Genomic DNA, 23,813 nt, shown 5'->3' on the forward strand with positions numbered 1-23,813 from the left:
ATTTTTTACATTTTCTTCGATTGTTCGTGTCAAAATTACTTTACAATCTGACTTCAACAATTAGTTTGATTTTACTTTAATTTCGTAATTACAATATGTATGTAGTATAAAGTTTACCCCTAACATTGGTTTGAATTATACACATTATGCCTCGCAAGATTACATAAATTAAGTACATACTTGTTGTCATGTATGCTAGAATTTCATAAATTTGAGTAGTGTAACTAACCAGAGATTAGGTTAATCATTAATTACAATGAATTACATGAAAATGAATAATGAATGAATTTACATCACTGAATAATAATTGTTATTTTTATTTGAATCACAATGAGTTTCTTTACATTAACTACATTTTCAGTTGCTACAATGGTAATTAGCGACACCAGCCATTTACGCCAACGTCTCTACTGGCTCTTGTTATCTGATACTTATTTATTACTTCAATTTGTTGATGAAATATTTAATTTTGCACTTGTTCATAATTTTAATAATGACAACAATTCTCTAACAATCATGATAATGCACGACCTTCCGGAACCTTCTGCAGTTTTCACAAAATATTCTGCTTTCTAGCAAATTGAACAGAAAGGTATATACATAAAGTCACACATACGAGGCCTTGGGAAGCACTAAATCGTCCAACTACCACCCGGATACATACAAAAAGGGTGGTATCAGACATTTCGAATGACTTTTGGGGAAGGCTGTGTCATCATAACAACTGGCAGTTTATTACCATAGTAGAATACAAAGCCATGTGAGAAGTCACACAGAAACTGTTGCCAATCTGGAACTTACCAACAAATAATGTTCTCTAAATCTAAGATGTTGAGTAACTTGAATCATGAAATATTGAAGCCTAGAGAAGGTAGCAGTTTGGTGTGGAAACACATCTTCTTGTAGGAAGAGATTGTGTTTCACAGAGAGTAGTTTTGTAAAAGAATCATTTTATGTTTGTATGTTTAGTATTAAGAGGTCTTACAATACATCACAAAAACAAGACATCAGAATTTTGTAAACCACACTGACAAGCATTATTCAGCTTCTGGAGGACATTTGTACGTCCAGTTTCACAAACAGATAATTTTAACTGGCCACATTTCCTCAGCAAACTGTCAAAATGAACAACGTTCTGCACAACAATTAATGCTCAATTGTTAATAACATGGAAATAAAAAACTGAAACTAGTAACATTAGTTCAGTCATCCACAATTGCTACATTTAGTTTAAATTCATCACTCCCAGTCACATGAAAATGTTTTCATTTGAAGTGAGCTGTGCATGAAATAATAACCACACACGGCAAAATGACAGGAAGTAAAAAGCTGGTTATGTGGAGGATACCCCCGCTACAATCCAGATAACAATGGGCACATTCCTCCCCCTTCCTTCATACAAGATGTAAGAGACCAGACGAACACCCTCTGGCTTCAAGAAGAATGTAGTAATTCCTATACAAAATGAGGCAGGTGACCAGTATGAGTACTACCAAACCATTGGTTACCTAAGTGACAACTGCAAAATACTGACAAACTACTTTGAGAAGAATGAAAAACCTGGAACACACCAACTTCAAGGGAAATGAGTTTTTGGTTTTGTAGCAATGTAGGAACACCTAAGCTGAAGAAAGGTAAACTACTCTTTGTACAACATTCAGATTTAGAAAAAGCTTTTCTTTCAGAATGTTTGAAATACTGAACATTGTAGGGATAAAATATGGGGACTGAATGGGGACACTCTAGACCACAAGTTTTTTTTTTTTTTTTTGGAGGTTACCTGTTTTTGTATGTTTTACATCATCTTCAAACCTGATATTGAAATATCTACATCTACATCTACATCCATACTCCACAAGCCACCTGACGGTGCATGGGGGAGGGTACCCTGAGTACCTCTATCGGTTCTCCCTTCTATTCCAGTCTCTTATTGTTCGTGGAAAGAAGGATTGTCGGTATGCCTCTGTGTGGGCTCTAATCTCTCTGATTTTATCCTCACGGTCTCTTCGCGAGATATACATAGGAGGGAGCAATATACTGCTTGACTCTTCGGTGAAGGTATGTTCTCGAAACTTTGACAAAAGCCCGTACCGAGTTACTGAGCGTCTCTCCTGCAGAGTCTTCCACTGGAGTTTATCTATCATCTCCGTAACGCTTTCGCGATTACTAAATGATCCTGTATCGAAGCGCGCTGCTCTCCGTTGGATCTTCTCTATCTCTTCTTTCAACCCTATCTGGTAAGATCCCACACTGCTGAGCAGTATTCAAGCAGTGGGCGAACAAGCATACTGTAACCTACTTCCTTCGTTTTCGGATTGCATTTCCTTAGGATTCTTCCAATGAATCTCAGTCTGGCATCTGCTTTACCGACGATCAACTTTATACGATCATTCCATTTTAAATCACTCCTAATGCGTACTCCCAGATAATTTATGGAATTAACTGCTTCCAGTTGCTGACCTGCTATTTTGTAGCTAAATGATAAGGGATCTATCTTTCTATGTATTCGCAGCACATTACACTTGTCTACATTGAGATTCAATTTCCATTCCCTGCACCATGCTTCAATTCGCTGCAGATCCTTCTGCATTTCAGCACAATTTTCCATTGTTACAACCTCTCGATACACCATAGCATCATCTGCAAAAAGCCTCAGTGAACTTCCGATGTCATCCACCAGGTCATTTATGTATATTGTGAACAGCAACAGTCCCATGACACTCCCCTGTGGCACATCTTAAATCACTCTTACTTCGGAAGACTTCTCTCCATTGAGAACGGCATGCTGCGTTCTGTTATCTAGGAACTCTTCAATCAAATCACACAATTTATCTGATAGTCCATGTGCTCTTACTTTGTTCATTAAATGACTGTGGGGAACTGTATCGAACGCCTTGTGGAAGTCAAGAAACACGGCATCTACCTGTGAACCCGTGTCTATGGCCCCCCGAGTCTCGTGGACGAATAGCGCGAGCTGGGTTTCACATGACCGTCTTTTTTGAAACCCATGCTGATTCCTACAGAGTAGTTTTCTAGTCTCCAGAAAAGTCATTATACTCGAACATAATATGTGTTCCAAAATTCTACAACTGATTGACGTTAGAGATATAGGTCTATAGTTCTGCACATCTGTTCGACGTCCCTTCTTGAAAACGGCGATGACCTGTGCCATTTTCCAATCCTTTGGAACGCTACGCTCTTCTAGAGGCCTACGGTATACCGCTGCAAAAAGGGGGGCAAGTTCCTTCGCGTACTCTGTGTAAAATAGAACTGTTATCCCATCAGGTCCAGTGGCCTTTCCTCTTTTGAACGATTTTAATTGTTTCTCTATCCCTCTGTCGTCTATTTTGATATCTACCATTTTGTCATCTGTGCGACAATCTAGAGAAGGAACTACAGTGCAGTACTATTTGAACATATAATAGCATTAGATGTATGTAGTAATATATAAAACACATCTTACAGAACACACAATAGAAGAACAACTTCTACGCATGACGGTATGCAGTGCTGGTGAACGGAGCCGTCATTACAACTCCAACGCTAACTACTAAAGACAGCAAGGCAGCTGTTGCTCAAATACGCAATGCTCTGCCCACTGCACCCTGAATTACATCTGCAATTGCTGATCAGGCATACAGGATGTAAAACGGTTGTTGCTATGAAGTATATACACAATGGTTATGAGAAAGCTAATAAATGAAGAAACAGGAGCCTTATATTACATAAAGTAACCGCTACTAACAGCACTTCGTCAGTCTGTGATAATAATATATATAAGAGAGAACCAATCGCAATCAGTTGTGATAAGAATACCGATAGCCATCTGTGAGGATTTATCGTGAGCTCTTAGACTGTATGGCAGCAAAGATGTTGGTTATATGACACTAATGGTTCCCAAGGAGACGGTGTGGACATTTCGATATGCACCATCTAGCAGAGGAGGGTTTCAGAGCTGTGTCACCGGCTAGATGTCAAATATATACTGGCATGCAGGTCAACATGTAGAAATGCATTCAAGTTAACATGTATTTCTCTTAGATCGTAGTGCCAAGGAAAATACTGCTCGACTGTTGCCATTATTTCCTGTCAAAGCGGTGTGGAGATGTATGTGCATGTTTCACCACAGCCAATTTCAAAGTAGCGACAGTGACTAGCTCTTACAAGATACTGGCATGCAAGTAAGACAAATGTCTTAATATGTGTCAGATCCACCCCATGGCATTAACCGAGGAAGATCAGGTAATTATACTTAGGGGAGCAGGAAACAGCCTTGCTATGAATCCAAGATACGGTATTAGGAGTGACCTGGATAAAATTGGAGCAGTACCTGAGCACACAAATGTGGGGTTTGCCAGGATCAGCCCTGGGTAAACACTGCACTAATAATTATTGTCCAATTTCTCTGATACCTATTTTTCAAAAATAATAGAATACTGTATACCAAAGAAAATTAACATGCATTTGTCAAAAAAAAAAATGTACTGACTAAGTCTCAATATGGTTTTAGGGCCCAGTTATCAACAATTAATGCTGTTGAAAATGTTGTTTCTATTGTGCAATCTTCTTTTGAATCCAAATTATCTGCTGAAGCCACACTAGTGGACTTAAGCAAAGCATTTGATTCTGTAAACCACACAATACTGCTGGAAAAACTATGGTGTTATGGCATTAGGGATCTGGAACTCTCCCTCATTAAATCATATCTCAGTAACAGAAAGCAAACTGTAAGCTACAACGGTCAAAAGTCACAGCTACCGAATGTCACTAGAAGTGTACCCCAAGGATCAGTGCTTGGGCCATTACTGTTTATAATATTTATAAATGACCTGCCCAGCAATATGCCACACAAATCTGTGCATTACGCAGATGATACAACTTTCATCAATTCAGGGAAGGACATAAATAAACTCAAGGAGCAAAGTAAAGATTATCCAATATGTGGTTCGAAGCAAATGAGTTAGCTATCAACTATGAAAAGACTGTAAATATATCCTTCAGCTTATCCAATGCTGATGTTGAGTACACTTCTACCAAACTTCTTGGCATATACTTAGATACAAAATTAACCTGGCAGAGTCACATAGACAACATATCTCGAAAGCTTTCGTGAGTTATCTATCTACTGGAAACATTACGCACCTGTGTTTCTGAAAGCCTACTGATTAATTCTTATTATGCATTCTTTCATTGCCATATTAGCTATGGTATTCTTCTATGGGGTAATTCTCCATGGTCAAGGAAAATTTTTTGTTTGGCAGAAGAAAGCCACCAGGAGCATCTCTGGGATTACCAAAAATAACGTATCATGTAGGTCATACTTCAAAGAATTACAGATAATGACAGTCCCTTCTCTTTTTATATACACCTGCCTTTTGTACATAAAAGAAAACTTTAACAGTTACAACTTTAAGCAGTCCGTTCATAACCATAACACTCGTCAAACATTTAAGATAGACATACCAACAACTCGACTCAAGAAAACACAAGAAATTTATGAATACATGGGAATAAGGCTTTTCAATACATTACCTGTGTAGGCACATTGTGCCTCTCTTAATATATTTAAAAATAAGACTAAAAAATGGCTGAAAGACAAAGCTTTTTTCCTTGTTAAAGAATTTGAAAACTCTTCAAAAATAGACCTGACTTACGAAACAACTTGCAACTCTGTTTGAACCTCTTTCTAAGCTTTTTTTGTCTCTGGAGTTCCACATTTAATTGTTAAACATGTGGAGAAATCCTTATGTATGAAATGTATTTTTTTATTATGCACGATCTTTAAAATGCACACTTTAGTTATGTGGGATATCTTTATGTATCAAATGTATTCCTTTATTATGTATGTTCTTTTAAAATGTATACTTTAGCTTTGTGTGATACCTCACAATAGTTATATTTCTTAATATGTAAATTGTACATTACTCATGACGACATCGATTGCATGTAGATGCGTAAAGATGGATAAATAAAAATAAAAAATAAATAAATAAATGAGCTGAACTGGATGCTCCAGACACTGGCAAAGTCTCACATAAGTGTTGTTCCAGTAAATGCTATTGGTAGGTGGGGATACACTACACATGGCCTGCACCTGAATAGGATGGGGAAAAGTAAGTTAGCTTCTCTATTAGCAGAAACTGCAAGGGGGTCCACAGTCACACAAGGGGTGATCCCTGTGGGTAATGGGTCTAGGCAGACAGGTTTTTTAGGTTGAAGCCAAAATCCAGATAGATGACAATCAAGATAAACAGAATAAAAGAAACTGCACGTACAGTTAATTGGGATAAAGCTAAGGGCAGTATCAGCATACTTAATTAATATATCAGGGGGGGGGGGGGGGGGGGAATAAAGTAGATGAGCTATCAGTGTGTTTAGATGATCTCAAAAATAAGAATGATATTTATATAATCTGTCTGACTGAACACCATGTAACTGTGGGCATGGATAGTGTCAGTGTAAGTGGGTATAATTTAGCATCTTACACTTGTACATCTAGGATGGATAAAGGAGGAGTTGTCATTTTCATAAAACAAGGGTATAAATGCAAAACTGTAGATATAAGCAAATTTTGTGTTGATCAGCACTTTGAGGTTTGTGCATGTTAACTGTAGCTAGATAATGTAGTATTGATATTAGCAATAGTGTACAGGTTCTCATTAGGAGACTGGGAGCAGTTCATAAAAAAGTTTGACTCCCTATTATGCTGTATGTCAGACAAAAAGAAGAAATTATTAAACTGTGGTGATTTCAATGTAAGCTTTCTAAGTAATTCTGATAGGAAAAGTGAACTAGAAGTGTTATTAACAACATATAACTTAGAATCAGTGATCAATTTCCCTACACATATAGCTCAGGACAGTAGCACACTAATAGATAATGTATTTGTACAGAAAGATGAAGCAAAACAAACACATGCTTTCCCTGTGGTAAATGGATTGTCAGACCATGATGCACAACTGATTAACTTACAAAACCTAACACGGTGTATAGTTCAGAAACCATTAAGTAAAAGTTTGAGGTCGCTCAACCCGGTATCTATACAGCACTTCAGAGAAAGCTTAAGAAATGCTAATTGGGGAGATGTATATAATGAGCCAAATGCAACATATTTCTTGATAAATTTATATCCCTCTTTAAACGTTGTTTCCCAAAGAAAATTACTACGTGTAACACCACACAGTTTTCAAAGAAACCTATGTTAGAGAAGAAATTAACAACTCCGGCAATAAAATCAGATCAGTATGGAATGTTGTTGATTTTGATTTGATTTGATTTGATTTATTTCATGTTCCATAGGTCCAACTGTGTTGGATACACAATGACGTGGAACGAGTCAGTTTTTTACAAATACAATCTGATAGCATATACAGAAATTTGAGTACATAATTGTATAAAAATTTATACAGTAAATTCTTTGGGCAGCAATACAGAATGAGAAAATACATATTTTCTTAGAATCATTAAAACACTAAAGAAAACAGATACACAGAGCTCAGGTTAAATAACATTCTTAGCGGCATTATGTCAACTTGTATTATATAATATTAAAATATTACAATTTATTTAGTTAAAAATTCATCTAGACTGTAAAAAGCTTTTTCTAGCTGAAATATTTTAGTGCTTTCTTAAACTTACTCTTGTTATGAGTCTCTGTCTTTATTTCGGGAGGAAGAGCATTGAAGAGTTTTGCTCCAGTGTAGTGGACACGCTTTTGCGCCAAGCTCAAATTTCTGAGCTCGCTGTGTATGTCATTCTTCCTCCGTGTGTTATGCTCATGATAATTACTGTTTGGTTGAAATATCTCTATATTTTTACAAACAAAACGCGTGAGAGAAAAAATATATTGGCATGTAGTTGTGTATATTTTATGTTTATGAAAACTATTTCTACACGAGTCTCTTGGGCGCAATCCACATACAATTCTTAAAGTTCGCTTCTGTGCAATGAACACTTTCCTTGCTAATGGCTGGTTGCCCCAAAAAATAATTCCATACTCAATGAGAGAATGAAAATAGCCAAGGTATGCCACTTTTGCAGTGTTAGGTTCAACACATGTAGTGACAACCCGTAAAGCATAGGTAGCAGAGCTAAAGAAATAAAACAAAAATAAAGAAATAAAAATAACTAAAGACAGCCATGCAACAACACCCACCCACCTCCCCAGGAGTCAGAACTCCCTCACCCTTTAGAAGATACAGATAATACATTGTTGAGATCCCAGAGTGCCCAGAGAGCATCCCAGAGTGCCCCAGAGAGCTAAAACACCAAGAAGAATCGCTTCTCGGCTTTTGGCAAGATCAATGTGTACATTAATAAATATTGTAACTCTAATTATCGTTCTGTATCTTCACAAATGCAAAGGCATGGCTGTCTGTAACATGCTGTTGCTTCGTGAACAGTCAATCGTGCAGTGGCCTCAGAAGCCAGCTGCAAGCGGTAGTTACTGATAAGCTGCAGTGCAGGACGTCACTACTGATAAGAGCCCAGCCAGCCAATCAGTGAGCGACCGGAAGGGCGTCGCCGCACCGGAAGGACCCTTTCTTAGTTAAAACGTAGCGCGATCCTCTGCGGCCAAGCGGCAGCCAGGCGAAGCTCGTTCAAGGTCACCAGCCTTGCGCAACAACATGGCGTCAACTGAAGACAGCCACGCGTTCATGCATGGCTGTCTTGAGTTGCCGCCATGTTGTTGCGCAACGCAGGTGACCTTGAACAAGCTTTGCCTGGCTGCCGCTGGGCCGCGGAGGATCACGCTAAGTTTTAACTATGCGCGATCCGCTGTAAAAGGGTGCGGAAGTTGCGGCAACGCCCATACGGTCGGCCGCTAATTGGCTGGCTGTGCTCTTATCAGTAGCGACTTACGCCAGCAGCTGCGTACTGAAGCCACTGCAGCTCTGACTGTTCACGAGGCAACAGCACGCTACAGACAGCCATGCCTTACCGGAGGAGAAGATACAGAAGGAGAATGAAACTTCCAGTGGTTTATTTCATTAGGGGTTTCTAGGACTTCATTTGCAAATGCGTCTTCTGTTGAGCGGCCCTTTTGAAAGCCAAATTGGCTCGTGCTGAGAACTCCATACTTCATGAAATGATCAGTAATTCTTACATGTATTAGCTTTTCTAGAATTTTGGAGAAATCTGTCAGCAAAGAGATCGGCGATAAAGCTGAACTAACTATTGACCTTTTTTGCACAGGGGCTTCACAATGGCATACTTTGGTCTAATGGGAACAACACCTTTCTGAAGGAAAGCATTGAAAATATGACAGAGAATGTCCCTTATCCACACACAAGAATATTTCAATAAATTACTAGATGTATTATCAACCCCTGCAGAGTTCATACTTTTTAGAGACATGATGATTTTTTTAATTTCTTCTACAGTGACAGGATTAAGTTGCATTTCTGAAATTGTGTTTGAATATACTGCTTGACAAAGAGTTACAGCTTCATCAACATTGGGCTTGCAACCAATCTGTTGAGTTACTGATAGAAAGTGTTTATTAAAAATCTCCACCACCGTTTTGGGGTTATCTACTAGGGTACCTTCATATCTGATTTTATTTACATCTTCTTTGCTTGTTGTATCTCTTCCTGTTTCTTCTTTAACAATGTTCCAAATTGTTTTTATTTTATTATTAGAATTATCTATTTTCTTCTCATAATAGAGGGCTTTTGATTTCCGTATTAGTTTCTTCAAAATTTTTCAGTATAATCTATAGTGTTCCCATTTTTCTACATCTTTACAGAATCTTATTGCAGCATAAGTTTCCCTTTTGGTTTTACATGACTGTTTTATACCTTTTGTAATCCAAGGCTTACTTACAGAATTGGAAGTACTGTTTCTGACCCATTTCTTGGGAAATATTTCTTCAAAAAGAGCACAGAATCCATTTATAAAACAGTTAAATTTAGTATCAACATCATCATGGCTAAATACTAAAGACCAATCCATTTGCTGCAACCTGTAGTTGAAAGTTCCTTTTCCCACTTCATTCATTACTCTTATGAATTTCTGTTCTTTTTTGAACAGATTAACATCATAAAGAGTGAGAATTTGTCCATCACGATCTGAAAGCCCACTTATAACCTGCCTGACAATATAATTCTGATGTCTACCTACATCTAAAAAAATGTTGTCTATCATAGTTTGGCACTCGGATGTAATTCTTGTTGGGAAGTTTATTACTGATGTCAGATTATGTAAGGTCATCACAATCTCAAAGTTTATTTTATTCTTATTTTCAGTCAAAGTTTATATTAAAATCACTTAAAACTACAATATCCTTCGCTTTTGAAAGTAACCTGACAGAAGGAGTTCCATTGAATGCAGAAAAGTTTTTACATCACCTGAAGGAGACCTGTAGACAGCCAACACTATTATTGGGTGGAATTTAGTTATTATTTCTGTGGCATATGCCTCAAATTGTTGTTCCACACAATATTTCTTAATATCTGTAGCTTTGTATGCTACACTGTCCTTAACATAAATTGCTACTCCACCTTTATCTTTACTTTCCCTACAATAGTATGTTACTAAACTATAACTTACTATAGATGGCAAGGCACATTTATCAGTAACATGGTGCTCAGTTAAGCACAAAATCTGAGCATTATTTATACTGTCCTTTTCACAAATGTTAATAGGAAGTTGATCTGTTTTGTTTAAGAGGCCCCTTATATTTTGATAAAAGAAAGAGATGCCTTCCTCTTGCTTTTTCATTCTATTAGTGCTGTTACCTGGCTGAGAATCCATTGGAGTCCGTCTTGAGACAGGAGAGAGGAGACACTTGACACTACCTATTGTTGTCCCTCCTTTTTCTTCACGTTCACACATAAAAAATCGCTGAGATGAGGGGACTCAGCATTTCTTCTGTCCAACAGCCTTCTATTTGTTGTTGTCGATGGTGATGCTGTTTCTGACGCTTCAAATGTTGGTTCTGCCACTAATGCTGTGTTTCCTTGTGAACTTGGAGCCTTCTCGTTTTTCTTATTTTCATCTAAAATAATATTTGGATGATGAGGAACAGTAGTTCTTTTGTCATTTAAATTGATGTCCACTGTTCAAAGGGAGACAGGAAAAGTACCTACTGAGGTAGGTAGTATTACTGTTAAAGAGAACGAGACCAGCCTAACCAACAGTACACAAGTAGCAAATGTATTTAACAATCATTTCTTAAGTGTAGGAGAAAAAATTGGTGAGAACAGTTCAAAAGAAAAAGCTAGGCAGTACACGGAAGAGACTGTTTTGAAAAAAATTAGTCAGATTAAGTTTTACCTACCCTCCCAGGAGACACCGCCTTATAGTAAGCACCTTCAGTGCCGGGCAGGAGGGTTTGCGTGCTTCGGTGAAATCGAGAGCTATGCTGGCGGTAGCATAGCTACTGGCAGGGTCACCCAAGCCGGATTGATCTCGACAGAGCAGCCAGACAAAGTGTGTCCCACAACATAGGGCAGGGAGGGCTCTAGAGGCGTAGTGAAGCCAGCTTCCCTAGAGGAGTAAACCTCATACAAATCCTGGTCCTCCAGGTTGGGGGTTGGGCATGGGGCTAATAACCCCATACTGTAAAAAAAAAAGAATATTACGGAAATTCAACAGAAGCCTCGGAAACTGGATGGAAAGCATGTATCATGACACCGGCAAAGGTAACGGATAAGGGATCTAACAGTAGCATCGTGGAATGTGAGGACAATGCTTCAGCCTGGAAAAGTGAAAGAAATAGCCAATGAAATTTTAAAATTCAAATATGATATTGTAGGGCTACGGGAAATAAGATGGCAGGGGAATGGCAGATACTCATTGGTATATAGTGGACCAGAAGAAAAAATTACAGGCCAACTTGGAACAGGGTTTATAATAACTAGGGAAGTTAGGAAAAGCCTTCTAGAATGTGAACCCATAAATGAAAGGATGTGCAGACTCAGACTAAAAGGTAAATTTAGGAATATATCAATAGTTAATGCACATGCACCAACAGAGGAAAAAGAGGATATAATTAAAGAACAGTTCTATGAAGACTTGGAAAAAGTATACTGTGCAGTACCTAAATATGACCTGATGCTAGTAATAGGAGATTTTAATGCAAAAATAGGGAGGAATGAACATCCGTATGGAGCTTCTGGAAAATATTCACTACATGAAGAAAACAATGAGAATGGAGACTTATTATGCCAATTCGCAGCAAGGAATAATATGATTATTAAAAGTACCTGCTTTCCACATAAAAGGATTCATCTGGGTACTTGGAAGTCTGCAGCCAATGGAGTAGTCAATTAGATTGACCATATTTTAGTGATTGCACGCCACTCCACGTCAGTTATGGATGTGCGGAGCTGCAGAGGACCAAACTGCTATTCAGACCACTTTTTGATAAAATCAGTCTTGAGAGAGAAACTGTCACTAACAAATGGCAACAGAATGGGAAAGATGACGAAATGGAATACAGACAAACTGAACATCACTGATGAAGTAAAAAAAAATAGCAAGTAACACTAAGCAGAAAGCTGAGCAATGAAGAGACCACAGTAGGATTAGATGAAAGGTGGAACAGGTTTGAAAAAGCCATTAAGGATGCTGCAGAGGAAATAATAGACATAAGAAGGAACAGAAGAACCCAGGAGTGGTTTGATGAAGATTGCAGGTCAGCAATAGAGGAAAAGAACAGGGCAAGAACAAAAGTGCTACAGAGAGAAACCAGAAATAATGTGGAACAATATAGAGAATTAAGGAGAAGAGCTAACAGACTGTGCAAGAGAAAGAAAAGAGAGTGGAATAAGAAGAAATTTCAAGAACTAGAAGAACTAAAGGAACAGAGTGAAATAAGAAAGTTCTATCATGCCATAGGCAAAATGAAGAATAGACTCCAACCAAAAACAATGGCCTGTTCCAGTAAAGATGGGAAAATGATAAGAGAGGAAGAACCGATAGTGGGAAGATGGGCAGAGTATTTCAAAGATACACTAAGCACCAGCCTAGAAGATGAAGAGACAGCTGCACTGGAGGGAAGAGTGGAGCTGGAAGTAGACAATGAAACCAATGAGGCAAGAAAGCCAACACTACAAGAAGTCTCCCAGGCTGTGCACAAGTCAAAAAACAATCGAGCCCCTGGGGAAGACAGCATAATTGCTGAATTAATAAAAACTGGTGGTGAGGCTGTAATAAAGGAACTACACACATTAATATCAGATATATGGGAAACAGAAACTATGCCAGATAACTGGAAAATTGGAATAACAGTCGCCATTTATAAGAAAGGGGACAGAACAGCATGTGAAACTATAGAGGTGTAACACTCCTAAGTACGGCTTATAAGATCTTCACAAGTATATTAAACGAAAGGATACGGAAGTGTGCAGAAGGCATACTAGGGGAATATCAGTGTGGCTTTCGACCAGACAGAGGAACAACTGATCAAATATTTGTGATAAGGCAAACGATGGAAAAGATCTATGAATACGATATAGATCTGCATTTCTTATTCATCGATTTCAAACAAGCCTTTGACAGCATAAATCCGCAAGAACTATACAGAGTACTGAAAGAAGTTGGTATATGTGCTAAATTAATAAGATTAATCAGAATGACAATGTCAGAGACAAGAGCAAAAGTAAAGGTCCTTAGCAGAACAAGTTAAAGCTTTGACTTTAATAAAGGTGTGAAGCAAGGGGATAGTTTCTCCACTGTCCTATTCAACATAGTCCTGCATAGTGCAGTAAATAAAATCAACAAAAGGGGCACCATATTCATGAAAACTAGCCAAATATGTGCATACGCTGATGACATTGCTATAGTAGGAAGAAATACCAATACACTCCTAGAAACATACCGGGCAATGGAAACAGAAGCCTTAAAAATTGGCCTCATAGTAAACGAAAATAAATCAAAATATATGGTAATGTCACAATCTGAGGCCAGAAGAACCCCTAAAAATCTAAATATCGATGGGAAATGCTTCAATGGAGTGTCCTCTTTTAACTACTTGGGAGCCCTAATATCAAATGATAACAGTATTGGAAAGGCTATAAGGGAAAGAATACAAGCAGGAAACAGAGCTTACTTTGCAAATATGCAGCTTTTCAAAAATAGCCTTGTTACAAGAAAAACTAAACTGCTAATATATAATTCCCTAGTCCGCCCAGTTATCACGTACGGCTCAGAGGTATGGACGTTGACAGGACACGATAAAAATGCTCTAAGAAACATTGAACAGAAAATACTATGCAAAATCTATGGGCCAATAAAAGAGGAAGCAGGCAGGAGAATACGCTACAATGCCGAATTACAAGAGTTAATACAAAGCAGGGGCATAGTAAAATTTGTGAAATCACAGCGAATACGATGGCTAGGACACTTTGAGAGAATGGCAGAGGATAGAATTCCAAAGAAAATGATGAAAGGTACGATCCACTCAGTCAGGTGAAAAGGGAGACCTATAAGAAGATGGATGAGGTAATAATGGATATCTCCAATATGGGACTCCGGGGGTGGAAAAGAGCAGCAAATAACCGAGAAGTGTGGAGGAAGATTGTTGAAGAAGCCAAGGCTTACCAAGGGCTGTAGAGCTACTGAAGAAGAAGAAGAAGTTTCACCTAATAGACTCTTGTGAAATAATTAAGATGATTAAATCTCTGAAAAATAAATGCTCTGTTGAAGTAGATGACATCTATAATAAGATATTAAAACAATGTGGAGCAATTACAGCTGATGTAATGCATCATTAAGTCAAGGTGTTTGCCCAGACAGGTTAAAATATGCCATTGTCAGGCCTCTCTACAGGAAGCGGGACTCCACAGATGTCAATAATTATCGGCCAGCATCCGTGCTTACAGCATTCTCAAAAATCTTCGAGAAAGTAATGTACTCCAGAGTGGTTAGCCATCTCAACAGTAATGGGATACTTAGTCAATCACAGTTCGGATTTCAAAAATGCTGTTCCAAGGAGACAGCAATATACAATTTCACTGTCCACATAACAGAGTCTTTAAATACTAAAATGTCACCAATAGGAATTTTCTGTGACTTGTCCAAAGCATTTGATTGTGTGAACCAAGACATTATGTTACAGAAATAACAATTCTATGGTATAAATGGAATAGCGTATGAGTGGTTTAAGTCATACCCACAGAACAGAAAGCAAAAAGTTTCCTTATATGGGTCAAGTGATTTAAATAAGTTTGCCACTTCATCTGACTGAGGTGAAATTACGTTAGGTGTTCCACAGGGTTCGGTCATGGGTCGCCTTCTGTTGTTCACATATGTGAACGACCTCCCTTCCTATCTGAAACAGGCAGCTGAACTGACACTGTTTGCTGATGATACAAGCATAATTATTAATCCAGTAAAAGAAACTCCAATTGAAAATGATACAAATAAGGTCTTTGGAAAAGTCATTAATTGGTTTTCGGCAAATGAACTTGCTCTAAACTTTGAAAAAACACAGTACATCCAATTTTCTACTGCAAAAAGTACAGTCCCTTCAATAAATATAACACATCAACAGAAGAAAGTAGACAGGGTTTGGGTGTACATATGGAAAATTCATATTTTAGATCTCCTAAAGCGACCAGGTTCAGCAACTTTTGCAATCAGAATAATTGCCAATTCTGAGGATATATACATTAGTAAGCTAACATACTTTGCATACTTTCACTCTGATGTCTTACAGAATAATATTTTGGGGTAACTCAACATTTAGACAAAAAGTATTCACTGCTCAAAAGAAAGTGGTTAGGATAATGTGTGGGGTTCATAGTCTCACATCTTGTAGGCATCTTTTTAAAAGATTGGGAATTCTCACAACAGCCTCACAATACATCTACTCACTAATGAAATTTGTTCTCAACAACATGAACCAGTTTAAAAACAACAGTGACATTAATGATTATAGTACCAGAAAAAAGAAAGACCTACACTATTCTTTGCTCAACCTATCTTTGGCACAGAAAGGGGTAAAATATTCACATCGTAACGGCTGATGTACCATGCGATTGATCAATGGAACATGCAACTAACTAACAATGTAACTAACAGTGACACTGATGCAGGGTAAAAATATCTAAAGCATGAAAGAGACATTATATGAAGTTACATCAAACTCTCAGTGAGCCATCGAGGTAGTCAAATATGTAAAACAAGCATAGGAAAACTGAAGTGTAAATAAAAAATAAAAAATTAAAAAAAAAACGAACTTAGTTGATTACAGTCAGTCCACAAAACAAGCATACAAAATGTCAGGTGTTCAAAAATATCGGTTACAACGCTACAATATAATATATCATAGTGTTAAATATATAATATATTGTACTGTTATAATATATATAATTTCAGTAGAGACAAACATAAAATAAATGCATAAGCAGCCAAGTTAAGAGGTACTGTGATTCTAGATTAGTCACAAAATGCCCAACAAACAATAATAAGCACAAAGTTACAACCACTATTTGGAGAAATAACAGAGGAATACATACGAACTGAAACAAACAGCAGCCCTGACATCCACTACTTCTGGATGGAACATATCGATATGACCATGCCATCTCCATGGGAACCATTACTGTCATTTACCCATCATCTCTGCTGCCCTACAATCAACTAGTTTGCAATAAATCTCCACATAGGGCTATCAGTATTCTCACAACCAGTGACTGATTATCTCTTTTGTATAGATTTTTATCTCAGATTGACAAAATAGTGTGTATAGCAATTTCTTAATATTAGACAAGCACTAATTTCTTCATTTGTTATTAGCTTTTGTGTAACCATTCTGTACACACTACTGTAACAAATGTTTGACGTTTGCTATCGCTGATGTAAATCAGCATGCAGTGGGCAACGCATTGGGTATTTAAGCAACACCTGCATTCCTCTCCTTAGCAGTTAACGTTCATAGAGTCTTAACGCCTGGTCCGTCCACTGCTACCACCTACCATCATCATAGGTATAATTTGTATATTAATTGTAATATATTTTATATATTAGTATTTCCCTATAATTCTGTTTGCATAATTCAATATGAGGTCTGAAGGTGGTCCAACAGATCAAAACCATTAGCCTCAAAACAAAAATAAAGGTTTGTTGCAGTCTGGAGTTACTGTTCACTTTAAAGTAACAAAAAACTGTTGTTCTCCAAAATAAATGTTCTAAAAATTGCTAAAGTACAGGGAGCTAAAGGTACTGAACCCAGATCGCAGATGTAAGAATCAAAGGACATGAACAGCGGGCAACAATTCAGAAGTTCAGGCAGAAAAAATGAAAATGTATGGGTTAACAAATGCTTTCTGAAGATTTTTTTACAGTAGCATAGCCTTTGACAGATGTAAGGCGAAGACAATTATTAGTTCAGACAAGAAACACTAGAAGATTTTGAATTTGTGGTGTTGCTGAAGTTTAGACAAGTAGAAGAATAAGTAATGAGGCACTGAATTGAACTCGGGAGAAAAAAAGATTCGTGTGTGTGTGTGTGTGTGTGTGTGTGTGTGTGTGTGTGTGTGTGTGTGTGTGAGAGAGAGAGAGAGAGAGAGAGAGAGAGAGAGAGAGAGAGAGAGAGAGAGAGAGAGAGAGAGAGAAAGAATAAAAGCAGGTTTAACTGGATATAAGTTGCAATATACAACAATCTAAGATCATCAGGTTCCTATGGCAACCCAAGTTTGCAGTACCATTCTAGTTTAGTGGAATTTGCAATCCCATCTCTTTTTATCAGGTATGTTCACTGCAATTGTGGATATAAAATACAATAGGCATGTCTAAAGATTAATACAATAAATAAAAATGATTATGAAAGTGTCATACTCCCACAAAAAACTCCATAATAGAAGAACTTTTTTGCCATGTAAATTATCCTGTGGAGTTCACTTAAACAAGGTACAAGGCACTTATTAAAATTTTTTCCTAAATTTTATTTACTTTAATTTTCTATGAAACAGATAGAATGCTATTGTTGTGTTTCAAAAACATGCTTAACTTTTCCATAAATATAGTTGTATTTTGTAGAAAGTGGTATATCTAAAAATTATTAAATTTATTTTCATAACTGTATAAATAACTTGTTTATATTATATCTCTGATTAGTTTGTAATCACAAAAAGAATTCCAATTCAATTTATATCCTTAAAAGCAGAAATTGCTTGAGAAGCTTCCACATGCTCCTGGAACGAAGAAGGTTTTTTACACGTGTATACCTTGTGCAGTGACTGTGTGAAGAGGCAGTGTCACTTGGTTTTTTAAAAACGGGACCACTGATGTGCCCCTAGAGACAGTAAAACTATTATGAAACAGAAGGAGCCTAAAAGACAAGTACCTGCAATATTTAGTTGTATCATTATTCATTTAACTTCATGTTGGTACTGTTATACAGCAAAAATATTTACTGAAATAGTAGTGAAAAACACTAAGTGTAAATTATTAATATACCAAACCCCAAGGACTTTTTTTACATAATATTGGAAATACTGAAACTACAAGTATGACTGAACAGTATGGGTTACCGACTGTCGCAGAAGCACTACAGTCAGTCACTGTGAACCAACAGCATACATGGGAGGCTATTCAATCAACAAATACAGCAAGAGAAAATGAATCACATGATACTATAAGTAGGTCTAGTTATTTAGATTCTAAATGGTGGGGTGGAACCATTTAAAGGTGTATGACACACACACACACACACACACACACACACACACACACACACACACACACACACACACACACACACACAATATATAACATCAAACGGACTGCAAACTAGCATTTAACAGCTCCATATACCAGCAACATAGTGCTGGCAGTTTCAGTAAAGGTTTCACCTGCAAACTGTCGACACCTCTACCTCACACGAGCCATTTAACAACCACTTTCAATCAGTGTTTCTACCAACATCATAGTGCCGAGGTCTACAATGGGAAATTAACAGCTCTGTTTAGTATCTGGACAATGGCAGTCTACGCATACATAGCACACAATGACAAAAAAACGTTAAACTTTATTAATCTTGTTCCGAGACGAATTTCCGGCAACTAAATATGGGCGTATAGGCTGTATTAGGGAATATATGTCTCATTAACTCCCTGAATTATTGGCGTATTTTTATCCCTGCTGAACTTCAAGTACTTACATTGGGATTTCCAATGTTACCTTGTATATTTTGTGTCCATAGCAGTAACAGTAGTTCTCACACCTCTCATTAATTTCGGTGGGATGAGATTATACGCCGTGGAAAAGGATCTTTGTAGACTATAGCCTACCTGCACAAAATTTACCATTTTTTTGTACTACCTGAATAACCACAAATTTCAACAAAGAACTCACTATAGGCGATAGTGAAACACAACCTCTTTCAATAGCTACATTAGCACACACGGATGATTCGTTAAATTACTTCTGAATTACAAAAGAATACAGAAGTATAGCTCCTAATAGTGTGGGCTCCAATACAGTCTGCAAGTAACGAGGCAGAACTTTCAGCATGTGAGTCACAGTGATGTTACTCCCGCCCCTCTCACTAAAACGAAATATATGCAATATAGTAGTAGTAGTAGTAGTAGTAGTAGTAGTAGACTACTCTGAGCCGTAGCCTAATGTTGTGCTTCTCAACATATTTAAAACATTTTTATCAAAAAACATATGCGGTAAAATCGGAAAACTGACATTAAATACAGGACGTGACCCCAACGACTATTTCTACGCATATAATGTACGTAAATTGCACTAACTACGAAAAACGCATACATATGAAATGCCTTGATGCAAACGCATTACAGCTAACATAATTCTCTTACACTTATTTATCTTTACGGAAATCCGCCAAATTCATACATCCAACCTCATTCCCGAACGCGAATTATAACTGTTCGGAATAATTTGGCTCAAAAACGGGTTCCTCTGCATTAATAACTGTCCCCAATCAATCATATTAATGCTACCGATTGCGAGAAAATATTCCTACTTGATAGGACGGTCAACAAAATAACTGCGATTATAAGAATATATGTGCAGTAATACAAATTTTGCCATATCCTACTATTAGAATGCATTGCTTCCTTCAAGCTTACATTTTCTCTTAGTTACCACCATGTGGAACCAAGGGCATTCACACTTTCGTAGACACACAATAGTTTCTCGGCGAACGAATCTACAATGTATTGCTAGCAGAACACTTTTTCGCGTCATAGACAAAATGGTTAATAGTGCGACTTAAATAATTAGGACCTGCCATTTCCAATAATGACGAAATACAAACAACCGCCATAACGACTCGTTTTCGGCCAATCACGAACTGAGGACGGCGATAAGTGACGGGGCTTAAATGATCGCCATACGTTCTGAGGCAGCGTCTCGGGTTGCCATCTGTTGGCAACACCGAGGAACACCGCAATACTCCAATGTTTTTTTTATTTTAGTTCGCATTGACAATTTTAGCACCAAAATATTGCATGTAACATACATCTCCGCAGCTACGTCAATAATTTATTTCTAGTATGCTAATAAAATAGCAATAAGTACCCATCTCTTTTGATTGTCTGTGAAGAATTGAAGTCGTACCCGTAATGTTTTGTGGCAAGGTTTTATTTAGATTTGTACCTGCCAATTAGAGGTTATCAAGACAAATATCTCGTTATTTACAATTTTTGAAGGCAACGGGTTAAATATTCCGTGCCATAAAACTGAGGTCAGAAAAAGATGCTTCTGTGATAGTATAGCATATGGTTGATTTCTACTTGCAGCCTACTCCATCACAGCTTGAATTTACGTGTGCCAGCACGCTGTGGAGCTGCCGCAGCTCAGTATACTCCCATCCTCTCCAGTAACTCCCAACAAGCATCTCCTCTACAAGAATTGCATTTTTAAGACCACCGGCATATGTCGTTGCTTAAAGTCAAATCTGGTTGTATTTCTAGTCTTTGCCTTTCGAACAAGTCACAAACAATTTTGGAAAGCCTGTATCGAGTTTACTGTAGTGCAACCCAGGTTACTTTTACTTTCCTGTTTATTTTTCTTCTCTGTGCAACTTGCAACTTAATCCACTTGCTCTTTGCATGTTAGTTTACCTTTTTGTATCGAGTTACAAGCATCCTTCAATCTTTGTTTTACTTTTTTTTTCCTAATTGGGTTTCGATTCCCCTTAAAGGGGGCGGGCTGGCAGCAGCTTATTACGCCGCTCTTCAGCCTACAGAATTTGTTTTAAAAAGATGATGATAATAAAAATTATAACAGTTGTCGATAAAATCGGTGACTTCAAGGTAAACTAGCAGAAAATACTGGAGCTTAAAACATAAAACACAGGGTGGATGATGCTAATAAAATACACAGGAAGCAGAAAAAAAATAATAGACAGACAATTAAAAAACATGGTGAGAGTCTGGTTTCTGTTCGTAAGAGATATAAAATGCACACCCAGCGACAGCATGATTTCTGTTCGCAACACTGTGGAAAGACGCACAACACTGAACACTCACTTACACACTGCACTAAAAAATTGGCACAAATATGACATACCACACCCGAGAGCAGGTGGGGGGAAACTGATCAGATGACGTGAAAAAGGGGGGGGGGAAGGAGAGGAAAAGTGAAGGGGGTGGGGGGAAAGTAGCCAATGGAAGATGAGGATACATAAGAGGTGGGGGGGTGGTGAGCAGATGTGCCTGGGAGTGGTGAAGGCAGAGGAGGGGAGAGAGGAGTCTAAAAGACACGGGGTGGGGGGGTGGGGGAGAAAGGAGATAGGGGGAAGGTAGGTGGGGAGAAAACACAGGATGGAAGGGGGGAGGAGGAGGGAGCCCAGGGAAAGGACGGAGGAAAGGAGGGGGGGGTGAGGATCAGAGTTGATAGGAAGGATAAATGGAGGGAGAGAGGGCATCATCCGGGAGGGGGAGTTGATGGAAGCCGCCTTGGGCAAGGAGATGTAGGGTGTAGAGATGGAGAGTAGGGGGCAGATATTTAGCGACAAATTCAAGGTAAATGAGTCGATAAGTGTTTGTTGTGGCGAGCGTGAAACAGTTTTCCCCCTGCTATCCTTTATTAATATCGAAAGCAGAGTTCGCAGTTCTTGTTGTGGTATCGAGTTTCAACACCTCTTTTCGTAATCAACATTAAATTAGGCCACCGAAAACTGTGACGACGACGACGACAACACGCCGAATCTATATAGTGACAAGCACCCGAGCAGAAACTTCCGCAATAAACGTGAAGACAAGCTCAAAGTGAAAATATTCTGATAGCTATGGACCTGAAATTGCAAAAATACGTTACAGTCATTGTATACAAACAACTAGTATTGTCAAACCAGGTGCACCCATCCAAGAACTCAATAGAAAGTGAAAATGATCCTCATATTGTCGTCATAGCTGGAGCCAATAATGTATATAAAAACGATCTCCACAGTGCAACACGAAACCTTAAGGCAATACTAAATTCAACAGAAGAGAAATCAGTCCAATTCACCGCTTGGTGCAACAGTGGTTCCTGCGTGTTAATCCCTCCAAGACCCAGGCGATCATCATAGGCCGCACCACCTGCTCCTTCCGCCTCCATGATTTCTACCTCACCATTTATGGCCGTCCTATCCACCTCACTCCTACCCTCAAATACCTTGGCCTCACACTCGACCGCCACCTCACCATCCTTCACACCTACAAATCCATGATCCGCCCCATCCTTTGTTATGCCAGCATCGCTTGGATTTCCGCCCCACCCCAGTTCTATAAAGCCCTCCAAATCCTCGAAAGCCATGCACTCCGCCTCGCCTACCGCATCCGCCTTCCGTCCCCCACGCGCATCCTCTATGACCTCATCCCCTTCCCCCACCTTCTCCTTTTCCTTGAACACATCCGCACACTATATATTGTCCGCCGCCTCGATCCCCCTCACCCCCTGGTGTCTCCCTTCCTCTCCACTCCCAACCAGTTGCCGCGCCTTTACCGTTGTGTCCCTCCCCCTCTCCATCTCCACACCCTCCATCTCCTTTCCCAACACAACTTCCACCGTCTACCCCTCCCAGATGATGAGCTTCGCCCTGACATCTACCCTTCCTACCAACTCTAACCGCCTCTTCCTGCCTCCTCCTCAAGGCTCCCTCTCCTCCCCCTCCCTCCTTCTGAGCGGATTTCCCCTCCTACTCCCCCTCCATCTCTTGTGCCTTCCTTCAGTGTCTCTGCGCTCCCTCCTGCCCTGTCTTCCTTTTCCTCTCCTGCCCCATGTGTCTCCTGCCTCTTCGTGAACCCACGGTTGCCCCTCCTCTCTTCATCCCGCCGCTTCCCCAGCTGCCCCATGCTCTCCCCTCCTTTTCCATCCTCTCTGACCTTTCCCTCGGCAGGTCCCACCCGGTAGTTTTATTCTTCGTCGTATGTGCTCCAAGTGGGTTTTAAGTGTGTTGTTTCGGAGTGTTTTTAATACTGTGGCCAACTTTTAACCTGTGCTTGCGCATCCAGTGTCTTCTCTGTTTTAAGAATCGCCAACTGTGTTTTTTAACTTTCTGGTGACTTTTTTAACTGTCCCCAATGAACGTCTACATGTCAGTGTATTTTTACCTCCATTTTCTCCCCTTACTCTGTTTTATGTTCCCCTTTTTTATCTCCTTATGTATGTATTATTTTATTCTTGTTTTATTTGTCATGTCACTCGGCTGAAGAGTGGCGGATTGTGCTGCTAACAGCCCTCCCCTGCCCATATGGGGCAGGGGAATGAAATCACAATAAATAAAGAAAAAAGAAAAGAAAAAAAAGAAGAAAAGAAAAAAAGAGACTGTTACACGAGACATGGCATGCACCTTAATAACAGAGGCAAGAATATTCTGTGCCAAAACATCAGAATGATACTGAAAG

At 38.7% G+C, this 23,813-nt stretch overlaps 1 long non-coding RNA gene across 1 annotated transcript in view; it reads right to left on the reverse strand.

Annotated features, from left to right (window-relative positions):
• LOC126108136 (uncharacterized) overlaps positions 1-20,255 on the reverse strand; it is a 66,661-nt gene extending 46,406 nt beyond the window's left edge. Inside the window, exon 1 of the long non-coding RNA XR_007523512.1 lies at positions 20,049-20,255. This is a non-coding gene — a long non-coding RNA (uncharacterized LOC126108136). The remainder of the gene's footprint in view (positions 1-20,048) is intronic.
• Positions 20,256-23,813: the final 3,558 nt, after the last annotated feature.

This window comes from Schistocerca cancellata, chromosome 11 (assembly GCF_023864275.1).
Source record: "Schistocerca cancellata isolate TAMUIC-IGC-003103 chromosome 11, iqSchCanc2.1, whole genome shotgun sequence".
NCBI lineage: Eukaryota > Metazoa > Arthropoda > Insecta > Orthoptera > Acrididae > Schistocerca > Schistocerca cancellata.